A 14,861-nucleotide genomic window follows, 5' to 3' on the forward strand; every position below is an offset into this window, starting at 1 on the left:
ATAGATTCGGTTTTGTACGCCACATTTTCTTCTGTGTTTCTCCTGTCTTCGTTAATTTTTACTTCTAAGTTACATTTCTGCAACTCTATTTTCTGTTCTATATCTATCTTATTATCTTGAATAATCCTCTTTACTTCTGTCCTCTCATTGTCTATCCTTTTCTTGTAGTCATTCCGTATACTTTTTATTTCATTTGCTACTTTTTTCTCTGCAGTTTCAAGTTTTTTATCCATTTGTTTTTCTATTTGTTTTACAATTTTATTATTATTATCTCCTATTTTCTTTTCTAATTTTCTATAATTCTCTTCTAATTTCTGTTCCATTTTTTTCATGTCTTCTTTGACTTCTTTTGAATTCTCTTCCAATTTTTTTATGTCTTCTTTGATTTCTTTTGAATTCTCTTCCATTTTTTTTGTATTCTCTTCCATTTTCTGTTCCATTTTTCTCATGTCTTCTTTGATTTCTTTTGAATTCTTTTTCATTGTCTTGTTTATCTGCATCATTAATGACATCAAAGCTGCCATATTGACATTTTCCTCTCTTTCTGGATTCATTTCTGCAGTATCTTGTGGAACTTGAACTAAAATCTCCTCTTGTACAGGTTGTGTTTCTACTTCAACATCTTCTTCATTCTTTTTGCTTCTTGTACCTTTCTTTCCTTGAGACATTTTGAGACTTTACTTGTTCAAATATAATTAAAAATAAAATCTATAATTTTTTCTTTCTACTGATAATTAATTTAATTATATGAGAGCACTTATCTTCCCAAACTAATTCTTTTAAATAGAGTGCCCCGCGGTGGGCGCCAAATTTGTTATGATGTATTATTTGTGAATGATGAGCAATGAGTATTTTTTAATAATATAGGGTTTTTATCGCGGTTCTCAAAGAATTAGTTTGTAAGTACTTTTTTAAATTATCTTTATTAGATCTACTATGAAACACACATATATATCTAACCTAGCCAATGTAAATTTAAAATAAACTATCTTTAAATTGAAATTCTTATGAAACTAATTAAATTCTATAGACAATGTAAAATTTAAACAAACTATCTTCAAAATTGAAATTGTTATGACACTAACTAAATTATATTAACAAATTTTTGTACCTTTCTGTCACTGAATGCCTAAATGAACTGTTTTTCACTGTATAGATTATAATCACCACTCAATGTCTTCTTCGCAGCTTCGGTTATCCTTGTTTTTGTGAAATTACTTTTTCCAATTATCAGCTTCCACCAATTTAAGATATTTTTCTTCACCAGCATTTATAAACCACCAAGCAAACCAGCAAACAGCATTTATTTTTATTCTTCTTTTCAATATATCAATATCCAATCACCAAAAATATTATTTAATTTTAATATTCAATTAATACTTCTTCCATTATCATCATTTATACATAACATAATTTTTAATCTTCAATAATATTTTCTTTATACTGTTTCTTAATCTTGATTTAACTCACTATATTGAACAATTGTAACTGATTGACTGCCTCTAACTAATTTTCATACTAAAACTGGCCATCATAGTAACTGTAACTCATAACTGATTGACTAACTGAATGGACATCTTGAATCCAAATCACCGGGTATTTATATCTTTTTTCATGTTCCAGAATCATCTAGCAAGAAATAATGTTCCATTTGTTCTATTAAATACATGTCTGAATTTTCTGGAACAAACCATTTCGCAAACAAGGCCATCTCCGGTGATCTAGAGAATTCCTTACTTTTCTATTGATAATTTTGTTGACATTTAGGCTTTTCAGATCAGAATATACACTTAAATCAGTAACTATATATAAATTAAACATTTTAAACTAACATTATTATAACCCCACTTTATATTCCTAATTATTAATGTCTATCTGTCACTTACTGTATAGTTGGTTGCCTAGTCACATGGCTCACTTAAATATATCTACAATATTATAATTATTAAAATACAACTTTTTACAATTATTATATGCTAATTTCTTAAAAATGCCCTCACATAAATAATTTTTATTAAATTCTCTAGTATATAACTTCTTAAAATAACCAAATACTTGTTATATCTAATATTATCTAGTATATAACTTATAAATTATTTTCTTTAAACGCCAATCATCTCAATATATATACTCTGGGCCAAAATTAACCGGCCACCTTAAAAATAGGTAATTTTTTATTTCTTATATCTCCTAAACCTGTTGTCCCATTTAAGTGATTATTTTAATATGTGATAGCCTTATTCCTTGACAATATCTTTATAATAATATTGTTGCTAAACAGGTAAATTTTCATTGTATACCGGGTGTACGAATCAAACTTTGTTTTTTCTTAAAGTTTGCATCGCCCTGTGGAATATTTTAGCATTTGTAAAATACTGAAATTAAATCGTAACTATAGCCTCATGCTTTCTTAACATTTTGTTTTTTGATTAATTCGCTTATGTTGAATAATACAAATGTTAGGTGCTTTAACAACTAGACATGTTTTTTATCAATTTTTATATCCGCGGAAGAGAAAAAATAATCTTTTTGAAAAAAAGTCATTTGTTACAGTAAAACCCAATGAATAAAATCTTCGAAGAAAATTCAAATTAACAATATTTTAGAACTTCTTGGAGCCGGTTTGGCAATCCATTCATGATATCCTTCGGTTATAGCTCATGCAGCAAACCTTTCATTTTGACGCATATAGACACGTTGGCGTCCATCTGGACCTTTTAGGACTATTCTGCTTTCATCTGAGCACAGTATATTCTTCCATTCCGCCATAGTCCAGTTAGCATATTCTCGCGCAAAATGAAGTCTAGCCCTACGGTGTTGTGGGAGCAGTTGTGGTACGCGAGCTGGACGAAAAGTAACAGGTATAGTTAGGAATATACGTACTATTATAGTTAAGTTGGGAAATGTTGATATAAGATTATTTTCGTAAATATATTCAAGAATATCACTAGGACCTTTTTTTGCGGAAAAAAATGGTTGAATAGCTTTAATTTCTTTATATAAATCGGTTGCACTAATATCAGTCTCTGAGCTGTTTATTTCTGTAAGGGCTTGATTCACTTTCTCACAATTGGTTTTAAGTTCATCATTGTTTTTAACTTTGGTTATGCCATATATTACACTAAAAATGTCTGTGTGCTGTTGAAGAAATTGGAACCGTTCTTCAATTGCTGTTATGGCAGCATCCAAAATCTTAAAATAAAAATTTATTTTAAATGACAATTCCGGAGATAATATATGTTCATCATCTCCTTCATACTCAAAATGCACTTTTCTTCTTCTAATTAGTTCGGTAGAGGAGCTAGGGAAATCTTCTTCTATGTTACCTTTTGTAGATATCGCTCTGGATTCGGTTACAAAATTTTGTAACCGTGTAAAATTATCAAGTGGATCAAGTGAAGATTTTATGTCAAATTTTATTGGTAAATTCAAAAATAATATTGTTTAGTGATGTTTTTGAGACCAAAATATCGTAAATTTACAGACAAAAATTATGAGAGAGATATTTTGTTCAAAACGACCCAAAAAATTCAAAAAAAATTTGTCCGAGCCGAATATATCCATTGTTACAATTTGTTTAAAGAAATTGTTTAAAAAAAAATTTGAACAACTTTTCAACTCGGCGACCTCCTGAACCTAATTTTTGAGGTATCTTATGAAAGGTGAACATGCAAAAATATCTCATGGAAATATTTTTCCAAACGAACCCGAACTTTTCGCCTCGCCTATTAGGTGAGGTAAGGTGACATAAATATAAAGAGAGACAAGAACTTAAAAAGGTAACAAAAACAAGTTAAATATAATTTTTGTTAATTGATTGACTAATTACTGTAGTACATTACTGCTTGTCAAAAACGCGGTGTTGTCAAGCATTTTAAAAATCAGCGAATATAATTTTAAAAAGAAAACCAGAGAATTAATTGTAGAGTTTGTTTAAGACTATAAGCACTGATAAATACTTAGCTCTCCTACTCGTCCACATGAAGTTTTTTATTTTTCGCAGTGTTTATTTACAACACAAAAACAAAAAACAAGAGGCTAATAGAAAAAATGGAGAGCGGCTCAACTGATAAAGATGATCAAAGAAAAAGAAGTATAAGCCAAGAAGATGAAAAATTCGAAAAGAGCAGAAGACAGCAAAAACACCACAAAAAGAGTCTACCACAGGACAGGAAAAATAACTAAAATATTTATTAGAACTGATACAGGACATGAAAATAGAGATGAGCGAAATTAAAAAATGATATGAAAGAAATTCGGAAGGAACAAAAGGAAATAAATGAAGTCAACGCACTAAAGAATAAAACCTAATCATCATTATCGTCATCATCTTTCGCTCCTCGAAATCCTCTGTGGATCCTAGCCTACTCTAAGATTTGTCGCCATTCCTTTAGGTTTCTGGCGACGTATTGCCATCTTCCAATCTTTAGTATTCCTAAGTCGGTCTCAACTCCATCTATTCACCTAATTCATGGTCGGCCTCTGCTTCTTCTTCCTACAGGTGTTCCTGTCATTAGGTTCTTAGCAATCGTATTGTCTGGCATTCGTATTATGTGTAAAGTCGCTGTGTTTTAAGGAACGTTACGACAACTGGTTCAATAAAGAATTGGTATAAATCTTTTGCACCACTGCCCTTGGTCGTTTATGGCTTCAACTATTTTGCGAAGTATTCTCGCTCGAACATTCCGTTTTTGTTTCGCTCGAAAAAGTCTTTCATCCTTTTGCGGTATAGTTCATGTTTCCGACCCATAAGTGAGAACTGACCTTAGCAGTGTTTTGTAGATAATAATTTTGGTTCTTACTTGGATATTTCTTGAATGGAGTTTGTTTTTGAAGTCGACAGTATACCCTATTTTTAATATTTATTCGTCTTTAAATTTCTTCGCTTGTTTTGTTGGCGGTAGTCACTAGCGAGCCAAGGTATATGAAGCTGACAACAAGTACAAAGCCATGACTTTCAAAGGCCTCCCGTTCCTCGTCTGTTCTAGGATCCTTAGTAACCAACATGTACGTAGTTTTGTCTTCTTGGTGCCTAGATCGACCTGTTTCGCCGCCGTTTCCAATTCTAGAAAATATTGCTCAACATCTCGCTTACTACGCCATGATTTGTCAATGTAATCAGCGTATGCTAAGATTTTTATCAATAGAAGGCAAGCCTGTATCCTAATACTGACTTTTAAGGCGGACATGGTCATTCTCGTTAATCGGATAAGTTTTTCTGATATACCAAACTCACGCATTGATTAGTGTATACTCGGAATTTAATAGGATAGTCAGGTTATCGCTTAGAAATGATAGACCCTCGAGGGGTCTGAGATGAGAGACGTATGTAGTTCAATGGTGGCGTGTATATTTTTAGAATAAGGGAAATAATAGAGAACTTGCACATAAAAATATTTTTGCGTCAACGGTCAAATTGTTAATTTATGTTAAATATATTTTGTTAAAATGTTATCTAAAAATATTATATTCAAAATATTACGTCTGAACAATTAATTGTGTAAGTCAGATGTACACACAATATTTTTATTCTTTTATATTATTTTTAGTTTAGAAAATATGTACATTTTATTTTACAACATCTCAAATGCTAAATTATACTTACTTACTTACTTAAGCGGTCCTCTTGTACCTTACGGTGTCGAGGTGCTAAATTATATTACATTTAAATTCAAAACTTTCTTCCTTTATAATAATGAAATGTTACGAATATACTTCTGGTTCGTAATAATTTGTAATAAACAAAACCTATCATTTATAAATATCTTAAATTTATAACAAACAAGAAAGAAAATAATTTAAAAATATAAACGAAACTTTTAGTAATAAACGTAAGAATAACTAATAACAATTGTATCGCCTTGCATTTCTCCAATAGAATATCTTCCACTTCTTTTTATAAAATTTATTAGGTACATACCCACTTAGAAAATTATAACCAGGTAGGACGAAGGATCTCACAGCTAGTCTCCGAATGTAGCAACAAAAAATCACTAGAACTGTACCTATTAGTTATTATTTTAAAGGAATATTTTTGTTCTGAATCACTTGCTGTCGTTAATTCACTATCACTACTATCTTCTCTTGGAGTAATGATAATGGGCTCGATAAGAACATCAACATGCGTGTCTACGTCTCACATTTTATCTTCTTCTTTCTGTGTATTTTTAATGCATGACTGCCAGTTGAAAGCGGTTATATTTTGTATGGCTTGGTCTAATAATAATTTGACATCTTTTAATTTAAAGGTTGTATTCTTTACCGCTACTTCATTTTTTATTTGTGCCCGTATCAGCTCGATGGGATTCAATTCACAAGAATACGGTGGAGTTCTTAATACGGTGATGCCATGCTCACGTGCCATTTCGTCTACTGCAAATCTGATGTATGAACTCTTATGTTTGCGCACTATATCAAGTAATTGAACCTTTAGCATGGATTCATCAAAATCTATATTTTTACTTCTTAACCAATCTATTATATCTGCCTTTCGAGATGCAGAAGTCGGTATTTTTTCCATACAACGGCTGTGATAAGGTGCATTGTCCATTATAATTACCGAACCAGGATCTACAAGAGTCAGTATAGACAAAAACCACTTTTCAAATACATCCGAATTCATATCCTCATGATAATCGCCCGTTTTGATTGAGGTAAACACATTTAAACCACCTTATAAAAAGCCTGAATCACTTTCAATGTGCGTTATAATGAGACGTCTTCCTTTGCCCGAAGGTGTTTTAAGCCGGTTGAAAGTCCCTCAATGAAAGCCTGTCGCACACTTTTAATATTCAAGTATTGCCATACTTTATATTTCGTATGACCCTCATTCAACCACGTTTCGTCCGTATAATAATTTTTTTACCAAGTCGTCTAAAATCACTAATATTTCGCAAATATTTTCTCCGCCATATCACTAATTCGTCTCTCTCGATCAACAAACTTTTCCGATTTGTCTTTACATATCGAAAGTCCATTTCATGTAAAGTTCTTTGTAATACTCTCATGGATATTTTATTTAAAGTATCATCTGCGTCTGCATTAACTTCTCGTTGAATAGCCTTTAACGTGGGCAGTTTGTTCCTAAAATAAAACCCATGAACTTTTCTTCGAATTATACTTTTCGTACTATCGTCCAATACAATTTTTGCACGTCCTTTATGTATTGGTTTTTGGATAGGTTTGTTACCTTAAATTATTCGGAAAACCGTACGAGCCGATACTTTCGTTAAATCTCCACACAATGCCGAGACGTCCTCTATAAGCATATCCTGATATCTTCTAAGCAATCCCTCATAAACCGATTTTATCATTTGCTTTTCTCTCACAGACAACCACCTTTTTTTATTTTGTTTATTAAAAAATCTATTGCACGTTGGTTTTGATGCCATGATGTTACCCGACGGTATGCTCATTAAATACTACCAGGCACCTGATTTTAATGGTTATTTGTGGGTGAGTTTTCACAATGTTGCCGTATTGCATTAAGAATATTACTTTCGAAAAGAAATAACGGTGTCCGCCTGTCTATCTATTGGCAATCAGGGTATACCCCAATGGCACGGATAAGCTGCAAGCGGTACTAAATAATAAATTTCGCAACAAGGCGAGTGTACCTTCTATAGTTCGGACTTCCAACAGATGTCACCGGCAAAAATGATAATTGAGAAGTGGATTTGTGTGCTAATAAAGAAATAAATATATAGCCGCTTACCACCGAGTGTTAACGAACTACAAAATGTCTGCCCTGACAATCGTATTAAATTCAGGGTATAGTAATGTGCTCTTGTATATATATATACAAGGATTTCCACAGTTTTCACTGTATTCCTTCACTCAACCGTTTTCTCCAATTTTTCCTGTTTAGCCAGTCCCCTTCCTGTAGGTTTCTTCTACTCATTGCTTCGTCCACCTCATCTCTGAAAGATCTTCGGGGTCTGCCTCTCTTTCTTGTTCCTATCGGGCTCCACTGTGTTATTCTATTTATCCACCGATTTATCTTAATCTCAATGTTATTTATCCTATCTCTTCTTGTTACTCTGCAGCTTCTCCTTAGAAATTCCATCTCTGTTGCTCTTATTTTGTTTTTGGTTTTCTTATTTATTGTCCAATTTTCACACCCATAAGTGAGGATACTTCTTGTCATGGTATTATATATTTTTTTCTTTGTTTTCATGCTGATGTTCTTATCCCATAGTACCGGGTTCAATTTTCGTATGCAGTCTCTTGTTTGTCCTAGTCTATTTTTTATATCTTCCTCCGTTGTTCCTTTGTTTGATATTATGAAACCTAAATACTTATACTTGTCTGTTCCTTTGATTTGTTTACCTTCGTCTATTTCCAGCTGTTTTATTTCTGTATTCTCCGTTGTTAGGTATTCAGTTTTCTTTAGGTTTATTTCCATCCCATTCTTTGTATATTCCTGCTCCAGTTTTCTCATCATAAAACTGAGGTCATCCTCGTCTTGTGCGATCACTATTTGGTCGTCGGCAAAACTTAGCGTATATAGATATTCGTTCCTTGTTCTCTTGTCACTTTCTTTAATAATATGGCTATTTCCAGGCCGAAAAGAAAGTAACCAGATAGATATGCACTTATGTCAAAAAAATGGCTAACATAAGATATTAGATCACACACGAGAGCAAACGCTGATTCAGACCACATATTATTAGTAATAGCAAGATTTAAAATGCAAATAATAAGAACGTCAACTCAACAAAATAAGAAAAAAATTTGAAATCTTGGCAAGCTAAAACAGAAGAAGCTAAAAAATAAATACGCAAAAGATCTTGCAAGGAAACTAGGGATAGAAATTTATTGGGATAACATCAAAACCAGCGTAATAGAAGCAGCAGAGGAAGCAATAGGACAAAGGCAAAGTATTAAATCAAAAGAACGGTTTGATGAAGAATTCAAATCCAAAAACATAGACAAGAAACAAGCATGGATGATCTGGATAAAAATCGGAACAGATGAAAAACTAAATGAATACAAACGTAAAAAACGGCAAAACTATATAAAAATAAAAAAAAATCAGAATGGATTAAAGGACAAATGGAAGCAACAGAAGTAAATAACAAAGACAACCAAAAACTGTACGTATATATTAAAAAACAATGTAACAACAATAAGCCATGTTGATAGCCATGTTGATTGCCAACGTTCGGAACGGACAAGGCACATGAAGAAGAAGAAGAACAACAATAAAATATCAGTAAGAACTAAAATTCGTAAAGAAAACTAAGTAAATAATTTCCCTAACTTGTCAAAATTAAACAATGCAGGAATATTGGGGAAGTAAAGATAAGGATGAAAAAGACGAAAAAGAAAACGCTTCCATATACCAGGAAGTTAGTGAAACAGTTGAAATCAAGAAAAGCAGCAGGACCAGATGAAATTAACAATGAATTGATAAAAAATGGAGGAGAAGAACTGATGCATAAGACTTATACAATAATAAAAAATATATGGAACTTAGAAAATATTCTAATGGAGTGGAAAAAGTGTCATATAATAACGAAAAAAAGGAGACCCAAGGGATACCACTTACTATAGAGGAATCATGTTACTGAACACCACATACAAAATACTGATTAGCATCTTAAAAAACACAATAGGCATATACACAGAAAATACAATAGGACAATACCAACAAGACTTTAGAAAAAGAAAGTCGACTACAGGCGCCAATCACCTTACCTAATAACACAACTAATTAAAAAGTGCTCCGAACATGACAAATTTACATGTAATATTTATAGACTTCCAGCAAGCTTTCGACTCTGTAAATAGACACCAACTCTTACTAGAAATGCAAAACATTAATATACTGATTAGATTAGAGAAAATGACAATGGATAACTCTGTAGCAGAAGGTATACCAGATGAGGGAACTACAGAAACTATCAATATAGAACTAAAAGTTTAACAAGGTAACAGCCTGTCTACAACACTTTTTAACATAACCCTGGACAAAGCGATTAAAATAAGTGGAATCATTGAGATGATTATACAAAGCTGTGCACAAATTACAGGATACGATATGGTAATAGCCACAAGAGACAAAAAAATCTTGGAATACAATGACTCCAATAGCAGAAGCGAAACTTAAAGTAAAAGAAGAAAAGACGAAGTATATGCTAATCTCAAGAAAAAATTGTAACATAGATATTATATTGATTGAACAAAGTATATTTCAAAAAGTTGAGAGATTTAAGTATTTAGGTGTAACAATAGACAGCTCAAACCAATTTTGAATTTTTTTTTAATTTAGATTGCAAAATTATTTGGCAAAAGTTATTAAATCGATTTTAATGAAATTTTATGTGATGATTAAAAAGTTTTCTTTTTTTTTCGGAATATGAAATTCCTAACTTTAATTTTAGAATGGGAAATAAACTAGCATTATCTTATGTAAAATTCAATTACAAAACTTTAATGTTTAACATAACATTGTTTTAAAAACAATATTTCTTGATTTATATAGAATGAAGAATATTGGATTTTTTGAATTTTTTTCATATTTTATTTAATAAATAGTTAAGCCCACATTTTACATTTCAGGCATAGAAATTATTATTTGTAGTGATATTTTGGAGCGATTTTTGTTAAAAACTGCGTTTATATGGTTCACACACAAAAATGGTTATTTTAAACAGATACCGTCAAGATTATTAACAAATATTAGAATCAGATTACCAAACCTTGTGATCTACAAGCATATTAGGTCTTTATCTGCCACAGGATGCAGGTAGACCAATGATCAGTTCTCAAATGTCTCCAAGTCTATTTTAAAATCCCGGTTTTATTGCGATGATAAGTTTATACTATCTACAAGTGCATTTATGCTAATTGGTGATGAGTTGCGTCAAATGCGTCATAGTGCATAGATATTTGGGAGATATTTGGAGTATTACTTCATAATTAAGTCACTGCTAGAAAGTGTTATACCGTAAAACAAGGTTACTCGTCAACCGTCGAGTAACTTTGCACCATGCATGTAAAAGTGTATTATTAGTGTATTACAGAAAACTGTGTAAATTTTTAGTAATAATATAGATAATTACTTCTTTATAATTAATAAGAAGTTCTAAATCGATTACATAATATAAGTACAATCATATTCGCATGTGACACTTCTATTTAAACTTAGTAGAAACTTTGCACTACTTAAGTATGCCCATGAAAGTGGTGCAAATTATTCTGGCAAATCCTTTGTGGGTCTTGGCCTGCTTACCAACGTTCTTCCATTCTGCCCTATCGGATACTTTCCTTCGCCACTGCCTAATGTTCATGGTTTTAAGATCTTCCTCTACATCGTCTATCCACCTTTTACGGGGCCTTTCTCTTGTCCTATTTCCTTGGGGTTTCCATCTCTGGATTACTTTTGCAGGAATATTATCTGGCATTCTTTTTAATTGGATAAGCCATTTTAGTCTTTGTGACTTTACAAATCTAACGATATCTGCGCTCTTCGTTAATTCATTCAGCTCATAGTTCATTTTTATACTCCAAGAACCATGGTTGGACCAAATATCCTTCTTAATATTTTGCGCTCAATCAATCTCAATTGATTTTCATCAGTGGTTTAAAGCGTTCACGTTTTACATCCATATATGACCACTGGTCTAATTACTGTTTTGTAAATTCTCAGCTTAAACTCACGATTCAGTAACTTACTTTTCATTAAGTCTCCGTATGCATAAAAGCGCTTATTATCGCTAAGAATCCGTGTTTGTATTTCTTGAATGACGTTGTTGCTGTCATTTATTATTGAGCCTAGATAGGAAAAGGTGGAGGCATATTCGTAGGTATGGTTGTCTACCTCCAGATTCTCATGTCGATGCGACTTTGTGCACTCCATATATTTTGTTTTCCTTTCATTTATATTTAGACGAAATGCAGCTGCTTCTTGTTTGAAATCTATAGCAATACCCTTCTATTGGGTCAGCATCATTCACACATGCGCATATTTAAGTGAATCATATATTAATACAGCCGTTCATATCTAATTTTCTGATAATAGCTTCCAAAGTTAGATTAAAATGTGTTGTAGATAAGGCATTATCTTGCTAAACTTCATTTTCAATATTAAATGCCTCTATCATATCTTCATATATTCTCACCATGACGTTGGAACCCTCTAAAGTCATTTGTAGGAGTAAGTATTTTTTTAAGTAACTTTTTCGGTATTCCTAACATGGATTGTTTTTTTTTTAACATTTTTGTTCATCTACTCCATCAAACGCCTATTTGAAATCAATATACAATATGTAAATTGGTATGTTATATTCAACAAATTTTTCATGTATACCTCTTAACATATGTATTTGGTTTATAGTTGACCTCTTTGGTCTAAAACCACATTGGTATTCACCAATTATATCAAATATATACCAAGATGATTCAAGATGGTTGTATATAATTCCTGATAATAACTTGTAGGCGACATTTAACATTATTATGCTCCTACAATTTTCTCAGAGTCGTTTTTCTCACCCCTCGTATATAGAAAATATGATTCCTACTTCCCAATCCTCTATAATGACTTCTAGTGTCCATATGCGGAAGATTAATTTATAGATACGCTTCTATAGCATATATCCATTATTTGAGCCAAGTGGTTTGCACCAAAAACATTTTCCGATTGGTTTTTTAACTGTCTTTACCAAAATTGAAAAAAGTGACGGTAAAAATTTTATTATCGGAAATAACTTATCTTCCCATTTAAATGTTGATGTATTAGCTGCTTGTAAAGAACATGTAGTTTAATTTGTATGCTTGCTGGTCAATAGCACTCGTATTACCTAAACATGAAATTTAGCTTTACCCCATTAAATAAAGCATGACGTAAAATTTTGTCAAAGTACAGAGAATAACACGTTGAAGTAGGTGAAGTGTACTCGAAAAATAACATTTTCCGATGCTTTTAAGATAACTGATTTCGACAAACAGTGCTTCAAATTTAATAGCAGGATTTAAGAAATGTGTTAAATTTAAACTTCAAAAAGATAAAAGTAAGATGAGCAGATGAAATATTGAGAAAGAAATTGAATTTAATAAAAAAATTCACTCTGGAGTCATAACCGTAGTTAAGGACGACATAGTTAATATCAACGAAATGGTAAAGTCCCTGAAGGGTTGGAGATGGTTTACACGACGTGATGAAATTTAATATACCTGGGACAAAGTACATTGTGCAATAAATGCACCTAAGTAAATGATCAAATGGACTTAAATTCTGTACCTGAGTGCGACTGATTATGGTAATACCAATATTTATTGGATTTATTTTTGGGCTATGTATCTGTTATATCAATTTCTTCTGTTTTTTGCTCAATCCGACTGATGTGATAAGGTTAAATGTTATTATAAGCGCAAATAAATTTTAATTTTGTCTGTTGTTGTAATAATAAAAATTTTAAATCTTAAACTGTATTAATTATTTGGTTAACAATATTAAAAATCAAAAAATTGTATACTAGAAGAACGGAGATTTCTTAAACTTTACGATGGTGTAGGGTTGATTAGTTATAGACAAATTTTAGTACAAATAAACTAGTATTAAATGAACTATGAACTTATAGCGCAAAGTAAGACAATCATATGGCCTACTTTGCACCACATGTCAAATAGACGTATCTACTCTAAACGCTGGTCAATGTATTATTTTTAAATCAGACAGACATTTACTTCAACATATCTACTAATAATTTAAGTAATATCAAATTCTTTTCGATCATTTAAATAGTAGGTATTACAAATACTTAACTAAAAGTATGTAAAAGTAAGTAACTTCAAGTCAAGTCAAAAATGTGGAGCAAAGTAACCCCGTTTTACGGTACCTTTATTATTACGATTACTGTTACGGCATATAATTCCGTGTGAAGCATAGTAGAACATTTATAATTTTTTATTGTTTTTATTAAAAAATATATAAGACGAAATATCGGGAATGTAAAACTTGATTTTTAACGAAGAACCAAACTGCGACTCTAGGTTTCTATAGGTACTGAGACTATTTAACAAAATCTTAACCTATCCGTTAATTGCTGAAGAAAGAAAAAAGAATTATTTATTTTAAATAAATTATCTAAAATTAAGCATAAGCACGTGACGTACAAGTACAAATTTATAGTTGTAAGTCTGCAAATGTTCCTTATATTTTTATTAATATAAAAACCATTGGTTGTTTAAAATATATGATGCATTAAACAAAAAAATACGTTTTAATTAAATCAACTTACCAATAAGTTCAATTTCTAACAATCGTGAAATTTATCAATAAACCACTATTCATAAATGTCAACTCTAAATAACTAATAACAGCACAAACCATACAAAAAACCGTATTCGATAAGTACAGAATGTTTTTTAATTAATTACCGAAAATTAATATAAGCAAGTCCGCACCGTCGAATAGAAAGCTCTCTACATTTTTAAGTTTCACAGAATATTTCACTTGACAATGATCGCGTACGCATATCTTCAAGGTTACAGCCTCCTATTGCCGCTTCTTCGCGATGTGATCTACAGAAAAGTAAATGAAGAACTGCTCAGTTAGGTTGCGGTTCACCTGCTAGGCCACCTCAGTTAACTATCACCATTCTATCACTCTTGTATAAGAAGGGGTTTGCTATTTTTTGCGTACTTTATTTCCCAAGAAACTTATGCGTATAATATTATAAGTTAAATATTTTTAAATTAGTTTCTAAATAAGAGTGCTATACGATATTCGTTTGCAAAATGAATATCTTCTTATATTTTATTTTTTTACCAGAATTCTTCTGAAAAAAGTTGAATTTTTTCAACATATACCGAATATAATATTTACCAAATTAGTATTTCCCAGTAATAATGTC

At 31.4% G+C, this 14,861-nt stretch overlaps 1 protein-coding gene across 1 annotated transcript in view; it reads right to left on the reverse strand.

Annotated features, from left to right (window-relative positions):
• sha (shavenoid) overlaps positions 1-14,541 on the reverse strand; it is a 641,875-nt gene extending 627,334 nt beyond the window's left edge. The window contains exon 1 of the mRNA XM_072529817.1: positions 14,247-14,541. The gene's annotated coding sequence lies outside the window, so the exon portion shown is untranslated. The remainder of the gene's footprint in view (positions 1-14,246) is intronic.
• Positions 14,542-14,861: the final 320 nt, after the last annotated feature.

Source organism: Diabrotica undecimpunctata, chromosome 4 (genome assembly GCF_040954645.1).
Source record: "Diabrotica undecimpunctata isolate CICGRU chromosome 4, icDiaUnde3, whole genome shotgun sequence".
In the NCBI taxonomy this organism is placed as follows: Eukaryota; Metazoa; Arthropoda; class Insecta; order Coleoptera; family Chrysomelidae; genus Diabrotica; species Diabrotica undecimpunctata.